At 43.3% G+C, this 16,169-nt stretch overlaps 1 pseudogene; it reads right to left on the bottom strand.

The window, feature by feature from the left end:
* Positions 1 to 1,299: 1,299 nt before the first annotated feature.
* Positions 1,300 to 16,169, bottom strand: part of LOC133635718 (semaphorin-6D-like) — a 259,415-nt pseudogene continuing 244,545 nt past the window's right edge.

Below are 16,169 nucleotides of genomic sequence, written 5' to 3'. Positions count from 1 at the left end.
TATCGGACATCCCTAATATAAAATATAAATAATGACAAATAAAGATAGAATACTATTAACCGCAACATGTAAGTGTAAAAAAAAAAAAAACATTATGATTTGTACATTTCCAGAATGTTGTTCTATTTTTAAACAAAGTAAACAATCTGAAGTTGTCTTTGTTTTTAAGTTATCGTAAGCGATTTTTGGCCCACTTGGGAGTAGATTTTTCTCCACGCGGCCCCCGGTCTAAAATGAGTTTGACACCCCTGCTGAAAGCTAAAACGTTTCTGTTTACATGAACGGGAAAGGGATGCACCGTGGAGGACCTTGTTCATTGTCTCCGTGTTTGCGACGGCCGAGGAATGTCAAAAATGCGGCCCGGCGTGTTGCTGACTAAGAAAAATGGCTGACAATGGCCGCTGTCCGTCCAGGGAAAAGGGGGTGTGGCCACTCTCCTAGAGGACATGTGGTTCCTGCCACCTTCCTCACAATGACCCCTAACCTTTTGTAGCGCGCCCAACAACAACAGAATCAGGCTCCGCCTATATCCTGCAATTCAAGGCCACCCCAACCCCAGCCCCCCACTTCCATCGAGGGCAGCGGTGCTCCGCTAACACATTTATTCATTTCCCGTCAGCCGACGCTGACATGAGAGGCGTCGGGAACCCTTGTTCCTGCCATGGAAAGCGTACGGGGGGTCAAAATTAGCATAGCGTAATTACACCGGGGGAGGCGCGGGGACTCGGAGGAGCACGGCGCGGCCCATAATTTGGCCTCGAGCTTCCCCGTGCAAGTGACAGGCGGTCCATGATAGCGGAGATGAATGTCGGAATTCGGGCTGTTAGTTTAACTGATGGCGCATTCAGCGCTGCAATAAGTGCACTCGCCTCTTCACCACTTTGCATCCCCGTCCCGCCCCCTCCCTTCCCCCAGGACCATTATCATGCTAATGTAAGCGAGGAGGAAATAGTGCCGGGTAAAAAAAAAAAAAAAAAAAAACATCATGGAGGATGCCAGCGGAGACAAAGCGATGTCGCAGGACTGCCGCTGCGCAAATGGACTCGGGGATATTCAGTCAAATGGTTCATTATGTCGTCTAATAAAAAAAAGGCCGCGCTTGCTCCACTGCTTGGAAAATAAAATACAATAAAATGAAATAAAAACAAAAACAAAGGCACTTCAGACTGTCATCATTTACACCAATTCTGATCGAGATTTGAACTTGTGAAAATAGTTTTTAACTTTCCCTGTTTTGTGGCGAACCATCATATCGAAGTTAACAAAACATTGTTTTGCAATTTATCACCACCCATCAGTTTAGTATCCGTCTCTGATCACTCGAAGTGCAGGAATGACAGTGAGATTGGGGATGGCGTGGGGCAGTTTTTCGCCGCTAAGCTCCACCCACTACCAGTACATAGGAACAGGTACTGACCCATCGGGCACTTCAGGGTGTCATCATCATCATCATTTCTACCGAATAAGATCAAGATCTGAATTTGTGGAGCCTAGGGTTGTATGGTATACCGGTATTAGTATAGTATCGCAATACTAATGAATAATTTCCGGTACGATACCCCCTCTGAAAAGTACCGGTCCCCCCGTGCCCGCGTCGTCGTCACGTTGCTGTTTTTACGAGCATTTTGGTAGCGCACAATCACGGAGTACTTACAAGCAGACACAGTGTGTAGACAGAAAAGGGAGAACAGACGCATTTTGGCTTAAAAACGAACGATAAAGGTGAAGTTATAACACTGAAACACCCTCAGGAAGAGATGATTTAACACATGGCTAGCTAGCGGCTAACGTCCATCCGCCGTCGGCAGTGTTTTAGCGACTTCTAAATCACTAATCCTGGTCTCCATGGCGACAAATAAAGTACGTTTCTTACAAGTTCATTATCACCGGAGAACGAGGAATAGCTAAACATGCTTCACTACACACCGTAGCTCACCGGCGTCAAAATGTAAACAAATGCCATTGGTGGATCTACACCTAACATCCATTGTAATGATATCAAGTACAGGCACATATCTAGATAGATCGATAGATAGATAGATAGTACTTTATTGATTCCTTCGGTAGAGTTCCCTCAGGAAAATTTGGTGATGGCCTGGGGCAGTTTTCGCCGCTAAGCTCCACCCACTACAAGTAGATAAGAACACTTGGGCACTTCAGGGTGTCATCATCATCACTTCTACCGAATAAGATCAACATCTGAATTTGTGAAGCCAAGGTTTTTTAACGTTTCCTGTTTAGTGGCGAACCATCGGAGCAAAGTTTGGGTCCATGCCACCCCCACATATGGTGGCGTAGGAACAATTTGATCGCAATTTAACCTCAGCTCCATGTGTAGTATCAGTCGTTGTAACCGCGACTCATTTGGCCAAAGTCCCTAAGAGGAGTTTGTTAAAACACAACCCCTTTTTGTTCACTGACAATTGCAAAGAGGAAAACCAAGATGGCCGACTTACTGTTCAATTTCAAGTATGGGTCCCTTGGAGTTTTATGTGCATCCCGTCATGATAGACGTCTCCTGCCATTTTCGTGTCGGTACGTTCAACTGGTGGAAGGGGCTAATTTTTCCTGTTTTAAAAAGGTGGCGCTAGAGAGCCAATTTTCACTTTCGGGACCCCCAAAATGTAAGATTTTATTTTGCCAGACATAAGGTGTCTGCAAAATATGGTAATGGTTATACTTGTATAGCGCTTTTCTACCTTTTTTTTAAGGAACTCAAAGCGCTTTGACAGTATTTCCACATTCACCCATTCACACACACATTCACACACTGATGCCGCAAAATATGGGGACTTTTCACACACGTTGAGGGCGTCAAGAAGGCGTCCAAACGTATAGGGAAAAAAAACAGCAATTCCAATAGTAATAAAATAAATACAATACAAAACAAAATGAAATACAATAAAACACAAAAATAAAATACAATAAAAATACAAGACAACACAATAAAATTAATAAAAATCTAATTAAAATAAAATTAATCCACTCAGACTGTCATTTGTAGAAATTACAATTAGTGTTGTCCTGGTACCATTATTATTTCGATACATTTCTAAATAAAGGGGACCACAAAAAAATTGCATTATTGGCTTTATTTTAACAAAAAATCTTGGAGTACATTAAACATAAGTTTCTTATTGTAAGTTTGTCATTAAATAAAATAGTGAACATACGAGACAACTTGTCTTTTAGTAGTAAGTAAACAAACAAAGGCTCCTAATTTAGTATGCTGACATATGCAGTAACATATTGTGTCATTTATCATTCTATTATTTAGGACAATGAATTATTAATCTACTCGTTAATTTACTTTTAATATCTGCTTACTTTCTCTTTTAACATGTGCTATCTACACTTCTGTTAACATGTAATAATCACTTATTCTTCTATTGTTTGATACTTTACATTAGTTTTGGATGATACCACAAATTTGGGTATCGATCCGATACCAAGTAGTTACAGGATCATACAATGGTCATATTCAAAGTCCTCCTGTCAAGGGACATATTCAATGTTTATGTTAAAAAAACGAAAAAAGATGTGATGCCAGAAAATATCGACGTAATCATAGTAGTATCGACTAGATACGCTCCTGTACTTGGTATCATTACAGTGGATGTTAGGTGTAGATCTACCAATGGCATTTGTTTACATTTTGACGCCGGTGAGCTACGGTGTGTAGTGAAGCATGTTTAGCTATTCCTCTTCCTGCAGTGATAATGATACTTGTAAGAAACTTACTTTATCGCCATGGAGGCCAAGATTAGTGATTTAGAAGTAGCTAAAACACTGCCAACTGGGACTGGACATTAGCCGCTAGCTAGCTAGCCATGTCTTAAAACAGGGTTCCCCAACCTTTTTTCCATGAGGGGCCGGTTTAATGTATGCATTATTTTCAGGGACCAGATTTCTACGTGTGGCAGATAAAAACTGCCCAAAAATTAGCCTTTGGCTACAATCTGGCACAATTACATTTTATATGTCCATTAAAGGCCTACTGAAACCCACTACTAGCGACCACGCAGTCTGATAGTTTATATATCAATGATGAAATCTTAACATTGCAACACATGCCAATACGGCCGGGTTAACTTATAAAGTGCAATTTTAAATTTCCCGCTAAACTTCCGGTTGAAAACGTCTATGTATGATGACGTATGCGCGTGACGTCAATCGTTGAAACGGAAGTATTCGGACACATTGTATCCAATACAAAAAGCTCGGTTTTCATCGCAAAATTCCACAGTATTCTGGACATCTGTGTTGGTGAATCTTTTGCAATTTGTTTAATGAACAATGGAGACTGCAAAGAAGAAAGCTGTAGGTGGGATCGTGTATTAGCGGATGGCTGCAGCAACACAACCAGGAGGACTTTGACTTGGATAGCAGACGCGCTATCCGACGATAGCCGCCGACCGCATCTATGATCGGGTGAAGTCCTTCGTCGCTCCGTCGATCGCTGGAACGCAGGTGAGCACGGGTGTTGATGAGCAGATGAGGGCTGGCTGGCGTAGGTGGATAGCTAATGTTTTAGCATAGCTCTGTGAGGTCCCGTTGCTAAGTTAGCTTCAATGGCGTCGTTAGCAACAGCATTGTTAAGCTTCGCCAAGCTGGAAAGCATTAACCGTGTAGTTACAGGTCCATGGTTTAATAGTATTGTTGATTTTCTGTCGATCCTTCCAGTCAGGGGTTTATTTCTTTTGTTTCTATCTGCAGTTAAGCATGATGCTAGCACGTTAGCTCCGTAGCTAAAGTGCTTCGCCGATGTATTGTCGTGGAGATAAAAGTCACTGTGAATGTCCATTTCGCGTTCTCGACTCTCATTTTCAAGAGGATATAGTATCCGAGGTGGTTTAAAATACAAATCTGTGATCCACAATAGAAAAAGGAGAGAGTGTGGAATCCAATGAGCCAGCTTGTACCTAAGTTACGGTCAGAGCGAAAAAAGATGCGTCCTGCACTGCACTCTAGTCCTTCACTCTCACTTTCCTCATCCACGAATCTTTCATCCCGGCTCAAATTAATGGGGTAATCGTCGCTTTCTCGGTCCGAATCGCTCTCGCTGCTGGTGTAAACAATGGGGAAATGTGAGGAGCCCTTTAACTTGTGACGTCACGCTACTTCCGGTACAGGCAAGGCTTTTTTTATCAGCGACCAAAAGTTGCGAACTTTATCGTCGATGTTCTCTACTAAATCCCTTCAGCAAAAATATGGCAATATCGCGAAATGATCAAGTATGACACATAGAATGGATCGGCTATCCCCGTTTAAATAAAAAAAATTCATTTCAGTAGGCCTTTAATGTGCACTGTCCCATGTACCACAACAAAGGAGTTGTAATAAACATCTATTAACAAGCTTAGTGGTGTGTTTAGTGGGACAGGCGAAAGTGAAGTCGGAGAAAATGCGGTAGTTTATAAATTAATTATTGTTTCTGTGCGGCCCGGTAGCAAATGCATCACGGACCGGTACCAGTCCCCGGACCGGTGGTTGGGGACCACTGTCTTAAAGCACCTCTTCCTGAGGCCGTTTCAGTGATATAACTTCACCTTTATTGTTAGTTTTCAAGCCAAAATGCATCCGTTCTCCCTTTTCTGTCTACACACTGTTGTCTGTTTGCAAGTACTCCGTGATTGTGCGCTGCCGAACATGCTCCTCCGCTCATACCGTACAACCCCAATTATGATCAAGGTGACGATCTAATTAAAATATAATGCAATCTGAACTATTTCCTTCAGGACAGAGGGTCCATCATGACGTCAAACCTCCTAACGAGGCTGCCGATGGAACATCTGGATCCATAATTACCAGAAATTAACGATTACAGTTCAGTGCACTAATGACCTGAATGAATCTTGTCAGAGAGCAGCCAGGATGAAAAGAAGGAAGGAGCTGTCATCGCACGCTGATGCAACGTCGGCTGGAGACGGACATTGATTGTTTTTATAGGCAAGCATTACGCTAATAAATCTGAATATCAAGGTTTATCAATAAAGCCCTTATCTGTGGTACAGTCCGAATCAATCACCACAAAAGAAGAAAAAAAAAGGTATAAGGACTTCTCTAAGAAGTAGAAGTTAGGGGGCATCCTGGGATCATTGGGGGATTATTTAAGGGTTATTGCTCGCAGCCCTTCCAAGACTCGCGCCGCCTGGAGCACAGTCGCAAAAGACGCCGACAAAAAGCTGATTAAAAATCCCGACAGTGTTTGGATGGATTGTAAAATTCGCTGATGAGACGTCTTCATCCATCCATGTGGTGTTTTCTTCTGCGTTGTCTCAGATGGAACACTTCAGTGAATACACGCGCTCTTGTCGTCCCGTGAAAGCGCCAATATGAAACACATCACGCAAATTAAAAGGAGTGTCTCAGCAAAGAAATATATTAACGTATTTTCCGGACCATAGGGCGCACCGGATTATAAGGCTCACTGCCGATGGTCTATTTTTGATCTTTTTTCATATATAAAAGGCGCACCAGATTATAGGGCGCATTAAAAGGAGTCATATTGTTATTTTTTTCCAAATGTAAAACACTTCCTTGTGGTCTACATCAGTGTTTTGCAACCACTGTGCCGCGGCACACAGTCTGGTGTGCCGTGGGAGATTATGTAGTTCCACCTATTTGGGTTAAAAATATTTTTCGCAAACCAGTAATTATAATCCGCAAATAATGCGCCGTTGATTAGTGTCGGTGCTGTCTAGAGCTCGGCAGAGTAACCGTGTTATTCTCTTCCATATCAGTAGGTGGCAGCCGGTAGCTAATTGCTTTGTAGATGTCGGGAATAGGTCGTGTGAGACGACGAAGGTTTGTGGTTATTACAATATGCAGGCGACAGCGGGAAGCAGCGTGCAGGTAAAAAGGTATGCCTAAACCAAAAATAAATAAAAAGTGAGTGCCACTAAGAAAAGGCATTGAAGCTTACAGATGGCTATGCAGAACAAAACTAAAACTGAACTGGCTACAAAGTAAACAAAAACAGAATGCTGGACGACAGCAAAGACTTACAGCGTGTGGAGCAGAGACGGCGTCCACAAAGTACATCCGTACATGACATGACAATCAACAATGTTCACACAAAAAAAGATAGCAACAACTTAAGTATTCTTGATTGCTAAAACAAAGCAGATGCGGGGAATAGCGCTCAAAGGAAGACATGAAACTGCTACAGGAAAATACCAACAAAACAGGAAAAGCCACCAAAATAGGAGCGCAAGACAAGAACTAAAACACTACGCACGGGAAAACACCAAAAAACTCAAAATAAGTCACAGCGTGATGTGACAGGTCATCACAGTACACCTACTTTGCGACAAGAGCTATAGTGATGCATGCTTGGTTATGGTTTGAATTCATATCCAACAATTGCGACAACGACTTTTTATTGTCTACAGAGTTTCATTACCTAATGATTTCTGCTAGTGGTGTGCCTCCAGATTTGTTCAATAAAAAAAATGAGCCTCGCCTAAAAAAAGGTTGAAAAACACTGGTCTACATAACATGTGATGGTGGCTCTTTGGTGAAAATGTTGCATAGATGATGTTTTACAGATCATCTGCAAGCCGCTTTGACAGTCGCTTCCCGATGCGCCGTTTTGTAGGCGGTCTTATTTACGTGGCTCACCTTCGACAGAGTCTTCTCCCCGCCATCTTTGTTGTAGCGGTGTAGCGTGCAAGTGTCAAAAGATGGAGCTAACTGTTTTAATGACATTCAGACTTTACTTCAATCAATAACGGAGCAGCATCTCCTCATCCGTAAACAACAACAACACCGGAAAAACCGTCCGACCGGAACTCTCTAATGACTAAAGTTCCTTGGGTGAATAATGTAAACTCCTTCATGGCGATTTTACTGACAGATATAAGTAAGAATTTTATACGACTTTGTATTAGAAATGGCAACAGCAGAGGTTGAATGTCACATAAGAAGATAGAGAAAAAGAAGAAGCTTATCGACTACGTCGTCGGCACGGACTACAAATGGGGACGTGCGCAATTTTTCAGGATTTACGCAGATCCCAAATACAGATCAGCAGGTACCAGAAGGTAAGAAAAGTTGCTTTTGCATAATATTGCGAAACAAAATGGCAGATAATGTCTTACCTTATACACACACAATAATAATACTCGTATGTTTAATGCGCCGACAATCCATCAAGCGGTGCCGCTTCATAGCTTACCAAAGTCGTACTAAAACATTTTGATTGATTTTTGAGCGCCGTGTGTAATGTTCTTTATTTTCAATGGAACATATAAAATGTTGGTGTTGTTTACTTGAGACATATTGCCATCATAGTGCAGCCTACATTCATATCTTATGTTTGACTGCCATCTACTGGTCACACTTATCATTACACAATGTACCAAATAAAATAGCTTCGAGGTGGGTAAGCTCAACCAAACTTATTCCTTACATAAGGCGCACTGTCGAGCTTTGAGAAAAAAAAGGATTTTAAGTGTGCCTTATAGTCCGAAAAATACGGTAGTTCTGTGACAATGATATAAATAGAGGTTTCAGAACAATTGTACAATAAAAGTGAGTGATCTTCTACTTCAATTAGATCCACCGAGAACGACGATTGGGATGTCGCTTTAATCCCCATTGTTTACCACTACCAACAAAACACTGCCCCTAGTGTTCTGACAGGGAGTTGCAAGTCACGCACTCAATAAGGTAAATAGAAGGGTTCATATTATGATTTTTTTCCACATTTAAAACACTTCCTTGAGGTCTAGATCAGTAGTTGTCAGCCTTTTTTCCACCTAGTAGCACCTCAGAAAACACTTGACTCTCCAAGTACCAGAATGATCTATTTTAAAATATAGTAGCCTAGTAGGCCTAATTGTTCATGAAAGACAAGTATATTCATTATTTTTGGCCACTGTAACATTACAGTTTGAACAGTAACACTGTGTGTGAATATAGAAAATTAAAACTGTACAATAATCAAGTGATATACCGCATACCACTCGTGAGAATCACTGGTCTACATAACAAGTAATGGTGGTTATTTGGTCAACATGTTGCATAGATCATGTTTTACAGACTATCTTCAAGCCGCTTTCTGACCGTCTATTCAGGTTGCGCCGTTTTGTGGGCGGGTCTTATTTACGTACCTCCACTTCGACAGTGCCTTCACCCCGCCATCTTTGTTGTGGTTTTTAGTAAAGATGTCAATAAATACTTTAAAATGTAATATCGGAAATTATCGGTATCGGTTTCAACCTCTCGACTTTCCCGGGAGACTCAGAAATTTCAGTGCCCCTCTCGAAAATCTCCTGGGGCAACCATTCTCCCGAATTTCTCCCGATTTCCACCCGGACAACATTATTGGGGGCGTGCCTTAAAAGGCACTGTCTTTAGCGCATTTCCTCCATACAAACAGCATGCCGGCCCAGTCACATAATATATGCGGCTTTTACACACACATAAGTGAATGCAAGGCATACTTGATCAACAGGCATACAGGTCACACTGAGGGTGGCCGTATAAACAACTTTAACACTGTTACAAATATGCGCCACACTGTGAACCCACACCAAACAAGAATGACAGACACATTTCGGGAGAACATCCGCACCGTAACACAACATAAACACAACAGAACAAATACCCGGAACCCCTTGCAGCACTAACTCTTCCGGGACGCTACAATATACACCCCCTGCTACCACCAAACCCCGCCCACCTCAACCCCCATCTCCCAAATTCGGAGGTCTCAAGGTTGGCAAGTATGCTCTAGTATACTCTGGACTGAAGCTGTGAGCCTTCATTGTTTTTGTAGCTGTTGTTTTGAGGAAAGTTTAAAAAAAATAAAAAAATTTAGCACTTTGTGAAAGTCCAAAGTATAGTATTTCCCATAGTTGTAATGCAGGGGTGTCAAAGTCAAATGGACGGAGGGCCAAATAAAAATTTTAGCTACAAGCCGAGGGCCGGACTGTTCGAATGTTCATTGAAAATTTTTTAAATGACGCATATAGTCTAGTGAACCTAATTGAACCTACTGAAAACCTAACAAATATATTCCAATATGATCAGATAAATAAAGCAATATTTTCTTATGGCTCTGTCAGTAATCTTTAATTTTCAACAGACACAAAAGACAAATTTCCTTTATATAAAAATCCCCATAACATGAACATTAAATGAAAGAAACCGGTATTCAAGGCACCATCAGTAGCCTATATTTTCTATTTTAGCAAAAGTGGGCTAAATTTACTTCAAAGAAAAAAACAATAATAGCAATTTTCTATCATCCACTCAACTGAAATATTTTTAAAATATAATTAAATTGAAATACAATAAAATAAAGTGCAAAAATCTATAAATCAAAAACAACACTTTGTTTAAGGAGAAGTAACATGCAGTGAAAACAAATATTAAACTTTAACTTTTAAACTTGAATTGAGTAAAAACTCTAAATATGTGATTGCACAGTAATGTTCACATTAAACCCCCCTCCTCCCTCCGTGGGAGGGAGGCGAGTTGGGTGCCCGAAACCCCCCGCTGGTTTCGGCCCGCCCCTTGGCGCGCCTGGCACGGCGGGCTCCGCGACCCGACGGCTGGCCCTCGTGGCTTGACGGCGGGCGCGTCCCGACGGGCCGCGCGTAGGGGTCAAACGCAGAAGTCTCAGGGCCTCGTGGTGAGGGGGTGGCCTGCGGGTTTCGGCCCGCTTGACCCCCCCGCTCCGCTTGGCGCGCGCGGCACATGACGGGTTCCGCCACCGACGCTCGGGCTGCAGCCCGACGGTGGTGCGGGCCCGGCGGTGACGCGCGGTTTGGGGAAACAAAGCAGAAGTCTCAGGGCCTCGGGGCCGGGTTTCGGCCCGCCCCCTTGGCGCGCGTGGCACGGCGGGCTCCGCGACTGACGGCCGGGCTGCAGCCCTTCGGCCGGCAGGCGCGTCCCGGCGGGCCGCTCGCCCCCTTTCGGAACCTTGGACCGGCATCCGCTTGGTGCGTGTAAAAGATCTGCGGTCTAAAAAAAAAAAAAAAAAAAAAAAAAAAAAAAAAAAAAAAAAAAGATCTGCGGTCTGCGGGCCGGTTCTAATAATAAATCAAGATCATCCCAAGGGCCGTAAAAAACCTTCTCGCGGGCCGGATATGGCCCGCGGGCCTTGACTCTGACATATGTGTTGTAATGGGTATTAGGATTATCTCAGGGAGAGCATGTCCCAAATTCCAAGCTGCTGTTTTGAGGCATGTTAAAAAAAATAATGCACTTTGTGACTTCAATAATAAATATGGCAGTGCCATGTTGGCACTTTTTTCCATAACTGGAGTTAATTTATTTTGACCACTAAATGGTAACACCCGAATAAGTTTCTCAACTTGTTTAAGTCGGAGTCTACGTTAATCAATTCATGGTAAAGTTACATTGTTTAATGCATCCAGCGGGGCATCACAACAAAATTAGGCATAATAATGTGTTAATTCCACGACTGTATATATATCGGTATCGGTTGATATCGGAATCGGCAATTAAGAGTTGGACAATATTGGAACATCGGATATCGGCAAAAAAGCCATTATCGGACATCTCTAGTTTTTAGCGCTTCCAAAGAGAGTCTACAGACAGATATAAGTGAGAACTATACGCAAATTTGAAATAAAAATGAGAGAAAAAGAAGGAGCTTCGTGACTACAGCGTCAGACTTGTGCAAAGCACTTTGGGTAAATTCATAAACATACAGATACTCCGCTGACGTCATCAGTGGGGAAAAATGTCACAGGACAGAGCAAATTCCAAACGGAATGAAGGAAGGCAAGTTTGTTTTATAAATATCTCCGACATGCCTCAACAGTTGGATTTTCACATTTTCAGGACAAAAATAGGTAAGAAAAGTTGGTTTTGCATAATAGATTCCCATTAAAGGGAAACTGCACTTTTTGGGGGGAATGTTGCCTATTGTTCACAATCATGAGAGACAAGAAGACAAAAGTTTTTTTTTGCTTTATAACATGTAAAAATCGGCTCGTTCTCGGTAGCTAGCAATGCAGCTAACGGGAGCAATCAATTCTACCTCTAAATCACTTTTAAAAAACGTCAACAATGCTTAATTCACGTTCCGTAACCTGTATAATAATAACTAAGCTATTTCTCCCACAATGGGGAAATTATGTTGTTGCAGTGCAGGTTTTTACATACAGTAACAAAAGTAAAGCGTAATGAAAAACAATTTTTATTAATAAATACTACATATTGCTCATTAATATGTATAGATGGAAGATAAAATACAACAAAAAAACACCTACATCAGTATTGCACACTAGGAAAAAAAACATGACCTGCGGTAGAGCTCCTTGTTGCAGTGTGGATGTAACCGTGTGTTGCTGAAGGAGCTACTCCGAGTCCCCCCATAGTGTCGTGCGTGGGGCGAGAGGGATTGGACATTATGGATGTCAACTTGGTCGGCAATCTTCTTTCAGCCACCTCTTCAATGCTGTCTAGTGGGCAGCCTAGAACGAAGTCAGCTCTCTTGATCAGTTTATTAAGCAAACCACAGCATAAAACACAGCAGAAGCCGACACAGTGTGGTAAAAAGGTGCCCAGCAGGGACCCGCACACCCCGAAGGACCTCAGTCTACCAAAGAGTTGTAGGCGACTTTGACTCTCCTTGTGCACAGTCCAGTCCAGTTTATTGTTGAGGTGAACACCCAGGTATTTAAATGAGTCCACTATTTCTATATCTGACTCTTGGATGTTCAATGGTGTGGGTGGTGGGTGGTGGAGCTGACCTCTGGAAGTCAATCACAAGCTCTTTTGTTTTACTGGTGTTCAGGTGCAGGTGATTGCGTGCACACCAGTCAACGAAGCCTGAGATGACTTCTCTGTATTCCTGCTCGCTCCCCTCAGACACATAACCCACCAGTGCGGAGTCGTCTGAGAACTTCTGCAGATGGCAGCGGTTGGAGTCATGCCTGAAGTCCGAGGTACAGAACGTGAACAGGTGAGAGCACCGTTCCTTGGGGAGCACCAGTGCTGCAAACTACAACATCTGAAGAACAGTCACGCAGACTCATGTACTGCGGCCTGTCGATGAGGTAGTTAATGATCCATGCAGCAAGGTGATGGTCCACTCCCGCCTCTTCCAGTTTCACCCGCAGCAGTGCCGGCTGTATGGTGTTGAAAGCACTGGAGAAGTAAAAAAACATGACTCTCACCGCACTTCCTGCAGTCTCCAGGTGGGTGAGGGCCCAATGTAGCAGTTAAGATGATGGCATCATCCACCCTGATGACTTGACATTAAGCAAACTGCAAGGGGTCCATTGCTGACACTGTCTGCACGCGTAGGTGGCTGAGGATTATCCACTCCATGGTCTTCATGAGGTGGTAGGTCAGGGCAACAGGTCTGAAGTGGTTCAGCTCCTTGGGATGAGGTGTTTTAGGGATTGGAACCACACAGGAGGTCTTCCAGAGTGTAGGGACTTTTTCCAGGCTGAGGCTCAGGTTAAAAACGTAATGGACCACAACAGTTAACTGGTCCGCACATTCCCCGAGTAGCCTGGAACTGATGCCATCTGAGCCTGTAGCTTTCCTGACCTTGTTCCTTCCAAACTCCCTCCTCAATTGATCCAGACTGATGGAGTGTTGGGTGGGTGATGGCTGGGTGCGGTGAACTGGGCTTGTGGGTTGTGGAGGGCTGACAGAGGGGTTTGTTTGGAAAGTGTGGACCATGCTGAGGTGTAAACGGCTGGGGCAGGTGTGGAGTGTTGTGGTGTGGTGTGGATGTGAAGGTTGCAGTGGGGCCAGTCAAACATGTTAAAAACAACCTGAAAATTGTTGGCCCAGTCTTGGTCGGCAGAAGCCTGGTGACAACTTCCACCTCGTCCATGACCTGAAATCTGTTTCAGGCTGGTGCACACTTAATGGGTGTTATTTTGTTCCAGACGTTATTCCAGTTTTTGTTTGTAGTCCTTCTTACACCTCCTGATCTTATATTTAAGATCCCCCTGGACTCTTCTTAGCTCCTCCTTGTTTCCGGAGGTGAAAGCCCGCTTCTTCTCGTTTAATGGGGCCTACAGCTCAGTGGTGACCCAGGGTTTATTGTTGGGAAAACACCAGACCATATTGGAGGGCAGTGTTTTCCACACAGAAGCTGTAAAAGCTAACTACAGCAAGAGATAAGCTAGCTTTTAAAACACAAAATGTGTTTGAGTTGGTAATGCACAACACTGCGATACGACACCAATTTCTACTTGTTGAAAAACTTGATATGTTATGTGTGTTATAAATGTACCCTCTTTCGAGACAACTTAACTTTTTACACTTCTTCCTCTTCTCGAGGAGGAAGGGCTGGACGGCTGCCTGATCGGAATTCATGTGACAGCGACTGAACCCCCACCTCCCCCCAGGTAACACCCCCAGTATAGCTCGGTTGGTAGAGTGGCCGCGCTAGCAACTTGAGGGTTCCAGGTTCGATCCCCGCTTCCGCCATCCTAGTCACTGCCGTTGTGTCTTTGGGCAAAACACTTCACCCATCTGCTCCCAGTGCCACCCACACTGGTTTAAATGTAACTTAGATATTGTGTTACACTATGTAAAAGCGCTTTGAGTCACTAGAGAAAAAGCGCTATATAAATATAATTCACTTCCTCTTTTAACATGTTCTATCTACACTTCTGTTAAAATGTAATAATCACTTATTCTTCTGTTGTTTGATACTTTACATCAGTTTTGGATGATACCACAAATTTGGGTATCAATCCGATACCAAGTAGTTACAGGATCATACATTGGTCATATTCAAAGTCCTCATGTGTCCAGGGACATATTTCCTGAGTTTATAAACATAATATAAGTTATTATATTAATTTATTAAAAAAACAAAAGAAGATGTGATGCAAAAAATATTGACATAATCATAGTAGTATCGACTAGATACGCTCCTGTACTTAGTATAATTACAGTGGATGTTAGGTGTAGATCCACCAAAGGCGTTTGTTTACATTTTGACGCCGGTGAGCTACGGTGTGTAGTGAAGCATGTTTAGCTATTCCTCGTCCTGCAGGGATGATCCTTGTAAGAAACTTATTCTATTTGTCGCCATGGAGACCAGGATTAGTGATTTAGAAGTAGCTAAAACACTGCAGACTGGGGCTGGACTTTAGCCGCTAGCTAGCTAGCCATGTCTTAAAGCACCTCTTTCGGTGAGCGTTTCAGTGTTATAACTTCACCTTTATCGTTAGTTTTTAAGCCAAAATGCGTCCGTTCTCCCTTTTCTGTCTACACACTGTCTGCTTGTAAGTACTCCGTGATTGTGCGCTGCCGAACATGCTCGTCTGCTCGTAAACCAGCAATGACACGACGTGACGACGATGGGAGCGCGGGGGGGGGAGCGGCACCGGTACGTTTTAGAGGCGGTATAGAATCGAATATGTTTCATTAGTATCGCGGTACTATACTAATACCGGTATACCGAACAACCCTAATGTTTGATACGTATATCAAACTGCGTGCGCCAAATAATCATGTTTGCATCTTCTCCTCCCAGTATCGTGGGCGTTCTGATGATCAGCATCTAATCTGCTTATTCATGAAGACAGACACTATTAATGGGTTGCGCTCCTTACTCTGCTCACTAAAGATCGCAGTCCTCTGCTCACACGTTTAGTCGATCAAGTTTGCCAAGTTTCAGTGCACGGCCCTAGGTGCACTATTTGATACGGCATGTGTTATAAATGTACCCTCTTTCGAGACAACTTAACTTTTTACACTTCTTCCTCTTCTCGAGGAGGAAGGGCTGGACGGCTGCCTGATCGGAATTCATGTGACACCGACTGAACCCCCACCTCCCCCCAGGATAACACCCCCTTCTCCCAAATATGTGTTTAAAAATAGCCTGAGAGCGACGGCGAGCAGCCAGGAGAAGCGGGAGACTTCCAAGGCAAACATTGTGCACATATGGCGGAGCAATAAAAGATGAAGTATGGACGCAAGGCTAATAAAACATACAGGCTCCTCCAACGCGTCCAGGACTTTACTAAGTTCAGACAAGAAACGTGTGGCGCTCATCGTCGGTCCTTCCAAAGTACACTGGGGGCAACGGTCGGGGTCAAAGGTCGGCGTGTTCGCCGTCTTAGCCACCATCCCCGCAAGGACAAAGAGAAACTAAAACGTTTTTGTTTGGAAAAGCTAACCGTACATCGTAATGATTCGAAGTAAAGTACTTG

The sequence above is a fragment of the Entelurus aequoreus genome, linkage group LG20 (assembly GCF_033978785.1).
Source record: "Entelurus aequoreus isolate RoL-2023_Sb linkage group LG20, RoL_Eaeq_v1.1, whole genome shotgun sequence".
Lineage (NCBI taxonomy): Eukaryota > Metazoa > Chordata > Actinopteri > Syngnathiformes > Syngnathidae > Entelurus > Entelurus aequoreus.
The sequence above is the reverse complement of the archived record's forward strand: the minus strand, read 5'-3'. Positions and strand labels throughout refer to the sequence as shown.